Below are 13,004 nucleotides of genomic sequence, written 5' to 3'. Positions count from 1 at the left end.
AATTATGAGTTTAATGTGTTTATTTGTGCTAATTGGCATTTTTAAAAATTTTATTTTAGTTTTGGCTGCATTGGGTCTTTGCTGCTGCATGTGGGCTTTTCTCTGGTTGCAGTGAATGGGGGCTACTCCTCACTGCAGTGTGCAGACTACTCATTGCAGTGGCTTCTCTTAATGTGGAGCATGGGTTCCCGGCACACGGGCTTCAGTAGTTGTGGCACACGGGCTCAGTAGTTGTGGCTCACAGGCTTAGCTGCTCTGTGGCATGTGGGACCTTCCTGGACCAGGTCTTAAACCCGTGTCCCTGCATTGGCAGGTGGATTCTTAACTACTGTGCCACCAGGGAAGCCCAAGCCTACAGTACCCAGTATTCCCAGGTGGTCTCCCATCCAAGTACTAACCAGGCTCGACCCTGCCTAGCTTCTGAGATCAGATGAGATCGGGCTCATTCAGGGTGGTATGGCCATAGACTAATTAGCATTTTTATTCAAACATTCCCTTGCTTTCTGGGAAAAAAAAAGACTTTAAAAACTTCAAGAATCAGAAGATGACAATTTTATTTATTTATTTATTTATTTTTCCGGTACGCAGGCCTCGCACCACTGTGGCCTCTCCCGTTGCGGAGCACAGGCTCCGGACGCGCAGGCTCAGCTGCCATGGCTCACGGGCCCAGCCGCTCCGCGGCATGTGGGATCTTCCCGGACGGGGGCATGAACCCGTGTCCCCTGCATCGGCAGGCGGACTCTCAACCACTGTGCCACCAGGGAAGCCCAAGATGACAAAAATTTTAAAGTTAGGTTACTCGAATAAATTTTTCTAGTAGGCAGTACTTGCTAACATCTGTGTGCTTTGGATATGGCACACAGTGTGACAATCACTTATTTATATTATTTCATTAAGTCTGTGTACTCACTTCATTAAGTCTGTGGGATGAGTAGCAACATTCTTGTACTCTCAATGTCATTTATGAGGTAAGGAAACAGAGCACTGCAAATAAAATAATTTGCCTAAACATTCAGTTGGTATTAAGGTAACTCAACGTATAGAATATGGCTTCATTGCCTTTGCAATGTAATATCTTGTTAACATGTAGTATATCAACTAACACATTTCCAAAATTCATGGGAAACCAAGTGGAAAATATTGAGGAACCTCAGAATGTAATAATGAAATTACATGTAAATGGTATTCTCTCTGGATGTTTTTGCTTTTAAACTGTACCTGGCATCCCTGTATAGCAAACACACTAAGGCACAGAGGATGTGTGTTATCTGCCCAAGGGTGCCCAGCTTCTCAGCAGCAGAGCATGTGACCACAAGTGCAGCTTTCACAGAAACTGGGGGAAATTGAAACTGCTCCAAATCCTGTTTGGTTTATGTCTTTTCTGCCAGGAGATTGATTTTCACACTAGAAATGAAAGACAGTTATAGGAAAAAGAAATTCTCAGTTGAGATAGGGGAGAAGTTTAAGGAAACATCTTTCTTGAGATGCATTTCTGCCCCAAGACCCTGGAGATGACCTCACCTCTCCAGACAAGGAGAAAACATGTGACCCAGATGGTCAGGGTGGGGCTGGCAATGTTTCAGGAAGAGTAAAGAGCTGGAAAACAGGAGAAATGAAAGGAACAGGCACATCGATTAAACAGATCACAGGAAGCATGGCTTGTTTGACTCTGGAAAAGGCAGTGGTGACAACCAACCTGCATCAGAATCAAGCAAATAGAGCGACTCAACGCTCCTTTGCCTGGGATTTCCCCTGGGCAGCTAAGTGGTGGGGGTGCCCTTCATCACCTGCGCACCCTGGCCCAGACACTGTGCTGAATGCCGTGTGCTAAAGTCACTAACTACACAGACTTCAAAGCTTGATCTCACCCCTATCTCTTTGCCTCTTCTGGACCCCAGTCAGGGAGTCAGAACGGGCCCACATTTTTATTGGAACGCTGGTGTTAACTTTATGAATGCAGCACAGTAGCATCACTTCCTACCAGCATTTTATAGATGAGAAAAGTGAGGCTCAGAAAACACCTCCCTCTGCTAGAGTAGGAATGGGGGTCAGGGTGGGTGTCTTTCTCTGAGTACAGGGCCTGTAAGCAAGGTGTGTGGTGGAAGTTCCAGGTAGATTGGAGGAGTGCTAGAGCTTGTGTCACTGCATTTAAGCAAGAGGTTGGCAGTGTCATTTACTTTGTTTTGTGATTTTTTTTTTTAAGGGCAAGGAGGAATGTGAGCTGGGTGAGAGCACAGAAAGGAGGATTTATAAGAGTTGGATACTCTAACCTGAAAGCCAGTGTCAACCACTGTTCACTTCTCCACAGAAGTGGTTCTCAAACTCACCCGGAAGGCTTTTTGGCACACAGAGTCATGGGCATTAACCCCAGAGACCCTTGCTGGCTAGGTCTGGGGTGGATCCTGAGAATCTGCATTTCTCACAAGCACATGCCAATGCTGTTGGTCCAACCACACCTTGAGAATCACTGCCCTTCAGGACATGTATGGGCTTTGCCATGTCCTACATGACATTCTGATGGGAACGGAGCTTTTGAAAGTTCACTATTCAAATTCATGATAAAAGGTTTTTATAAAAACATATTCTTCCAAACACAGGAAATATGATCCAATCACAAACAAGGTAAAGAAGTAGATATAAACGTAAGAGTCCTGACCTTGCATATATATGTTTTCTAACTGCCATTTTATTTTTGTTCTTGTCATCATGCTCAAAATGCTTTGCTGAAAAATGCTGCTCAGACACAGAAGATAAGAATTATTTTGTTAACAGTTTTGTATGACTGTCAAAACAGGTAATACTATACTTTGGCTTAGTGTAATGTCCAGAATGAAAGAGAAAACTTGGAACTTGGAAGTATCCTTTGGGGGAGGGCTGATCACATTTATAGGTAACACTAAAATAAGTTTATTTGTGTCTGTCTGTGTGAGGAAAGAGGAAAATATAACATTCCAGAATCAGATTTCTAATACTTTAGAACATAAGAGGGCAAGGTGGGAGAAAAGGAGACAGAAGCAGAGTTACTGAAAGATTATGTAAAGTATCAAAATTCAATTTCACAAGCACCTAGAGGGATGGGATAGGGAGAATGGGAGGGAGATGCAAGAGGGAGGAGATATGGGGATATATGTATACGTAGAGCTGATTCACTTTGTTAAGAAGCAGAAATTAACACACCATTGTAAATCAATTATACTCCAATAACGATGTTAAATAATAATAATAATTTAAAAATTTACAAGGTACAGTGACTCAGTTTGGATTTTTAAAATACTTAGGGAGACAAAATTGGATAAATAACAGAGGAAACACTAGGCACACAACTTGGTGTTTGTCATTTATATTTATCTCCAGTAAGTCAATAGTACACATGTGCTGCCTGAGAGGAAGACTTTCCCCAAGAGGTCTTTCCCTGAGATCCCCCAGAAGACACTGGGGCCAAGGAGGAAATATCTAATATCACAGGGAATGAGATGAGAAGGATGTTCTGTCTCCATAATTGCAGAACACGGCATAGTTTCTTCTCACTGAAGGTTTCCAGAAAGCACCCTTTGTGCTTTGGGAAAGCTCAGTGCCTGTGTAACATCTGAGGCAACAGTGCCAGAGGGAAACCAGCTCTAACCTTCTGGGAATAACTGGCCGGAAGTGACTCGTCAGGAAACACTGAAACAATTATTGAGGTACCTTCATCTCTATACTTAGGTTGCTGTTTATATTTTTTGTTTTGTTTTGTTTTCTTGATTTCATCAAGTTCCAACCACTGTTGGGTACTTAGTGAAAAGGATTCCTTCTTTTGTGGAGTTTACATTCTGGTGGCAGGACTGGCAATTAACCAAGGCATACGATGAAGGACCATGGACCACAGACCACCAACATGGCAGGGCTCCATGTCCGTGTCAGGAAAGCTCCAGGCAGGTCTGAAGATAGCAGAAGTGTTCATGGCAGACGTCACCACAGGGTACAGAATAGAAGGAAAAATTTAAGCTACCAGGAGGACAAAGTGTATTACTTAACATGTAATAACACCATTACTGTAAGTAACAACTCACTGTTGATTGCTCAATTTGGTTTGTGGTATTTTGTTTATGAATGCTGCATCTATCTTCATGAATGAGCTTGGTCTGAAGTTTTCCTTTCTTGGTTGGGTTTTGGTACAGAGGATGTGCTGACCTCATAAAATCTGTTGAGAAGGGTTTCCAGTTTCTGGTTTTCTATTCTTAGAAGGGTTTGTAGTAACTTGTTCATTTCTAACTTAAGGGTTTGATACAGTCCACCAAGGTAGCCATCTGTTAATATACCACACCATGTCCCATCATACAATGCAGCACTGCACTGTACCCCCCCATACTGCACCTCACTGTAGTGTACCACACCACACCACACCACCATAACATCCATTAAAGCTAAAAAATAAGTTGGTGAATTAATAGTAGGAACAAACTTCTTTAATTTCATAGAGAATATGGACCAAAAACACTATAGTATTTATACTGATAGGATGTTGAAAATTTTCCCTTTGAGATTAGAAGTGAAACATAGATGCTAACCATCACACTTCTATTTGATATTATATTTCAGGTACTAGCCATGGCAGCAAGAAAGGTAATCATGCAATGTTTATGAGAACTGGAAGTATCATGTCATAGATGACATGATAATGATTTTGGAATTAATATGTGAGGTGAGCAAGGTTGCAGGATATAAGTTCAATATACAAATTCAACTGTGTATTTCTGAACAAAAATTAAAATGTGTCTTTTATAAAAACACAAAAATATTAAATATCTAATAATGCATATAAACAAAATTTATATGTTCTCTATTAAATTTTTACCAAACTAATTTATAACCTTAAAGGCAATCCAAAACAAAATATGAGTGCATGTTTATTTGTGAAAATAGACAAGATGATTCTAGGGTTTATATGGAAATGCAAAAGATCAAGAAAAGCCTAGACCATCTTGATAAAAAAGAAGAAAAATATAGGGGAACTTACTTTATCAAATATCAAGTCTTTTATAAAGGTACAATAAAGACACTGTGATATCAGCTGACAAATTCTTCAGCGGAACAGAATGGAAAGCCCAGAAACAGATCTACATAAGTCTGGACACCTGTCCCTGATGAAGATGACACTTCAGAGCAGGGGTAAAGGATGGCTTTTCCAATAAATTGATATCTATTGGATATCAATGAGGTAGAAAGGAGAAGGGAGAACTTGACTTTTGGGCATATCATACAAAAAATGAATTTCAGGTGCTTTGAAAACCACATAAAAATGTAATATAATTAAGCTTAGAAAAGATAGCATAAATGAATATATGCAAGACCTTGAGTAGATTTCACAAACAGAAAAAACACAGCATTAGTAGCAAAAGAAAATATTTATAAATTATACTCCATTAATAAAAGTGTTCTCATCAAAATGTATCACTAAGTGGTTGAAAATCTGAGCCACTAAGAGTGAGAAGTTATTTGTAATAAGTATAACCAAGCACCTCCAAATTACCATACCTACTGAGTTTCCCCAAGAGTAAGCACTATAAGTAGCTATTAACCAGTTAGAACATTTTTGTGACTTTGGGTTAGACAAATATGTCTAACACATGTCACAAAAAGCATAGCACATAATAAAAAAAATGAGATGAATTTTATCAAAATTAAAACACCTTCACTCTCCACACCATTGTAAAGCAATTATACTCTAACAAATATGTTAGAAAAAAAAAAAAACAACTTCACTCTTAAAGCTACTGTTAAAGAAAAAGATAAGTCACAGGCAAGGAGAATATATTTACAAAGTATAAAACTAATAAAAATTAACTCCTATAACTTCATAATAATTCCAATAAAAATATAAGCAAAAATTTGAGCAAACACATCACTATATATATATATATATATATATATATATATATGATTGCCCAGTAAGGACATGAAAAGAATCTCAACCTTGTGAGTCATCAAGAATTCAAATTAAACCACAGTGAGATTCCTCTGCACACTACTAGTACGACTGTATTGTAAAACACTAGAATATGTGTTGGTGAGGATGTGGACCACCCAGAACTCTCATTCATTCCTAGTGAGCAGGTGTAATAGTCTGGCCACTTTGGAAAACTGTTTGCTAAGTTTAAAAAAGTAATTAAGTGCTTAATATGTGGCAGCCATTCCACTCCTAGGTATATACTCAAGAGAAATAGTTCATCTTTTGTTTACAATTTGTATATCTTTTGCAGGTAATATGACTCTTTTATACTTAATTTATTATAAGCAGTTAAAACTCACATATTCATGCCCAAATATGTCTTCAGACACATCTTGTTTAGACTACTTAATTTTTGTAAGAAGCTGTCATCCTTACCTTATATTTTTAAATCTATTTAATCTTTAAATATATTATACAAAACATAGTATGTAGTGTATATATATACTTTTAAGAATAATAAATACTAATGTGCCAACAACATAAAAAAGAGAAATAAAAACATACGTAACACTATACTTGATTTATGATAGCCAAAAACTGGAAACACCCAAATGTCTATTAATAGGTGAGTGGATAAATACATTTTGATACATATAATAGAATTGGACACTGTTTCCAAACGTAGTCTCAATACTATATGTCTATTCTATATACATTTGAATACTACTCAGCAATAAAAAATAAACTAACTACCGATCATAACATGTATGAATCAAAGTCAAACATTAAGGAACAAAGAGAACAAAGTCAAACATAAAGGAATGTACGTTGTTTGATTCCTCTTGTGTGAAATTTAGGAAAGGCAATCTATTCTGTGAGCCAGAGAACAGCATAGAGATTAATTAGAGCTTTGTGGGGAGTGTATTGACTGGGAAGGGGCACAGGGGGAGATTTATGGAGGGAAATATTCCATATCTTGATTGTGGTGGTGATTCACACCCTTCATTACATAAAACTCGTTGAACTGTATGCACACTTAAAACAGATTCTGTTTATTGTATGTGATTATACCTTAATAAAAGTGCTTGCGAAAGTCAAAACATTTATAAATAATCGGTTTGAAAAGAATGAAGTTAAATTAAAGAAGTGAATATAATGTCATTGACTTTCCTGCACAGCCCTCACTTTGCAGAACACTGTCCAACATCATAGATGTCTTGGTGGCTACTCAATATTCTGTATAACTCATCTTCATGAATACGCCTCACTCAGGTACTTGGACTTTTTTTTTTTGGAAGTATAGTTGATTTACAATGTTGTGTCAAATATTTTGATCTTAATCTTCTACTTTTCCAGCCTGGACTGATACCAATAACTACAACCTGCCTGACATCATGCTTTCCTCTGTCTTATCTCTTCTCCCACCTTCTTTATGGTCACCATATACTTTGTAGCATATTTGAGTTGCCATAAACCTTAGTTATTCGACGTTTGTATTACATGCTCTTTTGGACATTGGCCTGGTTAGACTGCCACTTAGTCATGACTTCTCTTTCCCCATGTGGCCATGTAATTATTGTTCCTGCATGGATGGAAAGAGAACATCCAAATGATGACGATTCATTAGGGAAAAACAGTTATCATGCAAATAATATTTAAAATATTAATCAGTAGAGTTCCATTATCTGCTTGCTACAGATTTGAATCAAAGAATATAGTTGAAAAAGATGATAGAGACCACCTTATCCACTGAAACTCACTAAAAGCATTTGCTCTTTCTAATGACACCATAGAAAAAAATACAACACTAGCAAAGGTGATGTCTGGTCCTTTAACGTGATTTTCCCTCACTAGTGATTTTAAAGAATCAGATTCTATTTTTTCCTGAACAAGATCATTATCTGCTGCTAGAAATTAACTAAGGTCCCCATAGAAGTCAAAGCATAGCTCATTGAAAATCAGAACATGTATGAAACTATTTCTTTAGAACAACACAGCTTAATTCTCTGTCTTAAGTGACATCTGACTTGCACTTCTGGCACAGACTTTCCCAGGTTGTGGGAATAGAAAGAGATAAAAGTATCCCAGCAATATTGAAAATCAGAGCTTAACATTCAATGTCACTGTGAAGAATTTTTATTAACTACAAGGTCAAAAGATTTGACCTGAAAAGCAATAATCAGTGGACTTCTCATGCCATGTCCTGGGAAAAAGCAAGTCAATCTGTCCCTCTTTTATCTTTTATTAGTGTCTTTATGTGGTTCCGAAATGCAAGATCTCCCTCTGTTGCAAGGCTGTAAATTTTTTTTGAGGTGTCTGTAACAGTCTCCTTCCCTTCCTTCAGCTCTCCAGACATGTGTGTCTGGATGTGTACTCACACACGTCTTGGTGTGTGATTGTGGAAAGGGGAAATGATAATTCTCACTCTGCCTTGGGACAGTGGTTCAGAAGGACGGAGGTCCCAGAGCATAGCCTCTGACTTTGTAGAGAAAGTGGGGGCGGAGGGTGGGGTTCTATCCAAGTGGACAGTAAGGAAGGACAAGCACAGAGCTGTTGGCACATTCTCTAAGGTGAGGTCCTCTCCCATCCTCCAAACACAGCTGTGAACATGCTAAAGACAGGGATACTTGAAAGCCATAACCCAGCTGGCCTGCTCTCAAATTAGGCATCATGTAATTTAAAAAGTAGTATAAATAGTATTGCAAATAGCAGTAAATCACATAACATCCTGAAACTTCAGTCCTCATTTCCCTCTGTTCCCTCATTTGAGGAGTTTGGAGTTAACAATTTCCTACCCTACGCTCAACACTTATTTCTCTTTGGGGATGACCAGGTGAAGGACTTTGTTGGGTCAGACCTCAGAATATTCCTGATCTCTCTCCTGTGCACAAGCACCACTGTTCACTCCATCCTTTGGAATATTTACCACCAAGGCTGGTGACAGGATGTAACACATCCTCTACTCTCTCTCCACCATTGGAGATGGCACCCACATTTGCCCACCTAGGACCATTGAAAATAAAGGTACTTTGCCCATTTTCACTAGAGAGTGAAATAGAAAGAATAGATAGATATAAAGAAAGAATAGATAATATATAAAGGACAAAAAATAGATGTCTAAGATATTAACCTTGGTCAATTTTTCCAACATTAATCTTTTTTTTTTTTTTTTTGCTGTACACGGGCTTTTTTTTTTTTTTTTTTTTTTTTTTTTTTTTTTTGCGGTACGCGGGCCTCTCACTGTTGTGGCCTCTCCCGTTACGGAGCACAGGCTCCGGACGCGCAGGCTCAGCGGCCATGGCTCATGGGCCCAGTCGCTCCGCGGCATGTGGGATCTTCCCGGACCGGGGCACGAACCTGTGTCTCCTGCATCGGCAGGCGGACTCTCAACCACTGCGCCACCAGGGAAGCCCCAACATTAATCTTAATTGACAATGGTTGGTCTTGTTCTTAGGTTGAAATCTAAACCCCGAGGGAAGGACTTCCCGTCACACCCACCATCCATAACCCACAAGCAGAAGGTCCTTCTGATCAGCCCTCGACCTTACATCAGAGGCTGACACAGCACTTACAGCCCTTGAGGAACTCACTTATCTCATGACAGGGGCAAAAATCTCTGGTTCTGGAAGATCTAAGCAAGGTCCACCAGGATCCATTCCTTTGTCATCTCCACCTAGTGCTGCTCTGACATCAGCTACTGGAAACCCAGTTTGGATTAATATTTAAGTTCTGTGTTTTCGTTTATTTCTTCTTGGCTCCTGAGGAAAAACTTTTTGGATTCTTACATCCAGCACTTGGTGAGATTGTGTAGCACAGGGTCCAGGGAAAGCACATGATGCCAACGTTGGGGTAGGGGTGCAGTCAGCAGGCTCTCTCTATGACATCAGCATTTATGCTGCCTCTGCTCCTTATTCTCCAGAACTAATCAGCCATCGAAAGGTCCCTTTGTGGCAACAGCAAGAATTAAAAATAGAGGTGAAAGGAAGGCAGCATTGACCACACTGAGGTTAAATAAAGGACGCTCAAAAATTGTTCTTCTGGTCCTTTCAACTATCCAATGTACTCTGTACTCCAATAATAATAAAATCTCAGGGAACAGGTTAGAAAATGATCTCTTTAGATATCAGTTTTCTCTTTGAAAAAAAGAAAGATGTAAGAAGATATATATTTCCCCACTGGACCTTTCAGATGTTGGACCTTCTAAGTCTGAAGGCAACAAAGGGATGGAGGGAATTTATGACCCCATGTCCCCAGGTTTAGCTCACACTGTACAAATGTAGAATCACTAGATGGCTTGGATCACACAGAAGCAGCCATTACTTCATCAAAGCTGCACAAAACATCTGTTCAAGATGTTTCCAAAAGCAATGTTTCCAGGGATAGCTTTAACACATAAGGGAAGAGAGCAATTAGGAGCCTGGATGGTAACTTTACCAGACTAACAGGAAACTCTCACCCCTGCTCTTGCTGGCTCATAAGACTTACAACTCTCTTCTGATAAGAGCAGAGAGTATCTGAGAGGGTCTTGGTGACTGAAGTCTTCAAATTCAGGAATTTAACATAAGTGACTGAAAACTGCTTCCTTTCAAAACCTGCACATCTCCAAATGGTGTTGATTTGTGTGTGTGTGTGTATGTGAAAAAAGTTTTATTGACATTTAATTATTATTATTATATTATTATTATTAATTTATTGACATTTAATTCACATATAAAATTCACCCACTGAGGAGAAAAGGGAACCCTCATACACTGTTGGTGGGCATGTAAATTGATACAGCCACTATGGAGAACAGTATGGATGTTCCTTTAAAAACTAAAAATAGAATTACCATAGGACCCAGCAATCCCACTATTGGGCATATACCCTGAGAAAACCATAATTCAAAAAGAGTCATGTACCACAATGTTCATTGCAGCCCTATTTACAATAGCCAAGACACTGAAGCAACCTAAGTGTCCTTTGACAGATGAATGGATAAAGAAGATGTGGCACATATATACAATGGAGTATTACTCAGCCATAAAAAGAAACGAAACTGAGTTATTTGTAGTGAGGTGGATAGACCTAGAGACTGTCATACAGAGTGAAGTAAGTCAGAAAGAGAAAAACAAATACCGTATGCTAACACACATATATGGAATCTAAGAAAAAAAAGTGGTCATGAAGAATCTAGGGGCAAGATGGGGATAAAGACACAGACCTACTAGAGAATGGACTTGAGGACATGGGGAGGGGGAAGGGTAAGCTGGGACAAAGTGAGAGAGTGGCATGGACATATATACACTAACAAACGTAAAATAGAAACTAGTGGGAAGCAGTCGTATAGCACAGGGAGATCAGCTCGGTGCTTTGTGACCACCTAGAAAAGTGGGATAGGGAGGGTGGGAGGGAGGGAGACGCAAGAGGGAAGAGATATGGGTATATATGTATACGTATAACTGATTCACTTTGTTATAAAGCAGAAACTAATACACCATTGTAAAGCACTTATACTCCAATGAAAATGTTAAAAAATATATATTTTGTTATATACATTAAAAAAAATTCACCCACTGAAAGTATGCAATTTCTTGGCTTTAGTATATTCACAGAGTTAGCCAACCATCACTGCGACCTATTTTTAGGACATGTTCATCAACCAAATAAGCAAAGCAGAGCCATTTTGCAGTCACTCTCTTTCCCTGCCAACTTCACCCCTTGGGAAGTACTGACTTTTCTGTCTCTATAGATGTAGCTATTCTGGATACTTCATATAAATGGAATCATACAATATATGTACTTTTGTATCTAGCTTCTTCACATAGCAATGTTTTCCAAGTTCAATTTGTAGCATGTATCAGTGTTGAATTCCTTTTTATGAACAAGTAATTTTCCACTGTGTGGATATGCCACTTTTGTTTATCCATTCATCAGTTGATGAATATTTCTTGTAGGGCAGGTTTATTGGAGAAAACTCTCTTGGGTTTATTTTTTTATTTGTTTTTCTGAGAATGCCTTAATTTCTTCGTGGACTAATTCTACAGTCTATTTCCCTGTTGTGTGTGGTCACAGAGTCAGTTAGCTTGGTGGTCAGCTAATAAACGGGCAGAGATTTCCTTAAATGTCTTAAATCAATATGTTTTCCACCCATAGCCATGAGGATCTAAGAATGTGTCAGGATGTAGCTTAGACATTCACCTTACAACTTCACCTCATTCTCCTTTGCTTGCAAAAGACCATACATCAGACAGGTGAGAGACCAGGGCCCACTCGGTCAGTCTTACGTGTGTTCATTGTCCTGCTCTGGGCCTTCTAAATCCCCTACACTATGTCAGAACTGTCTACAGCCCTCTGTGGATATATCATTTCCCAGACTTTTTTTTTAAATTGTGGCTAGGCCTTTGTTTGCAACTGGTATCACAGGTTAAATAAGGTTAAATCATTGTTTAAACCATTAACAACAGTTTGTCCTTTTTTAACCTGAGATACCAGTTGCAAACAAGGATCCAAGGTTAAAAGTAAGGATAAATGCCCTGTAAATAAGGCTTCTCCCCAGAGTTTTGATATTGACAGTGCTCTGCTGATGGGTTTTATGAGGAGCCCTAAGTCTTACCCTGGAGAGATTGCAAGGCTGCTCTTTGTCATGAGGGGGTGGAAGGAGGTGAAGCTGCAGAGCTGTGCACCTGCTGTTCTTACCCAAGTGATGCAGTTTTCCCAAGGTAAAGGCCCTTCAGATTATTTCAGGCCAGTGGCTAATTCTGAGAGTTCTGAATAAAGTTAATTTTTGTGCTTTCTGACAATTTTCATTGCTTTTATAGGAAGAACAGATTTCTGTAAGTCCTTACACCACCATACTGGAAGGCTTGCCCAGTTTTGGCTTTTCTTGCCTATGTAATTTAATGTGAAAATAATTAAACTTGAGAAGACCCAGCAGATGCAGAAGAAATCTCAGCATTTTTTGATGTTTGGAAAAGAATATAAAGTGTTGATTTTTAATATCTTCATGTATAACATAGGGAAAGGATGGCTAATTGAAAATATTTTTGTGAAGATTAAATAATTCTCTGCAGATAAAGTGTTCGGCATAGAAATT

At 38.9% G+C, this 13,004-nt stretch overlaps 1 pseudogene; it reads right to left on the bottom strand.

Annotated features, from left to right (window-relative positions):
- Positions 1-349: 349 nt before the first annotated feature.
- Positions 350-468, bottom strand: LOC115861027 (5S ribosomal RNA; annotated as a pseudogene).
- Between the last annotated feature and the right edge of the window lie 12,536 nt (positions 469-13,004).

This window comes from Globicephala melas, chromosome 9 (assembly GCF_963455315.2).
Source record: "Globicephala melas chromosome 9, mGloMel1.2, whole genome shotgun sequence".
NCBI classification, from domain to species: Eukaryota; Metazoa; Chordata; class Mammalia; order Artiodactyla; family Delphinidae; genus Globicephala; species Globicephala melas.
This window is presented reverse-complemented; position numbering and strand designations above follow the sequence as displayed.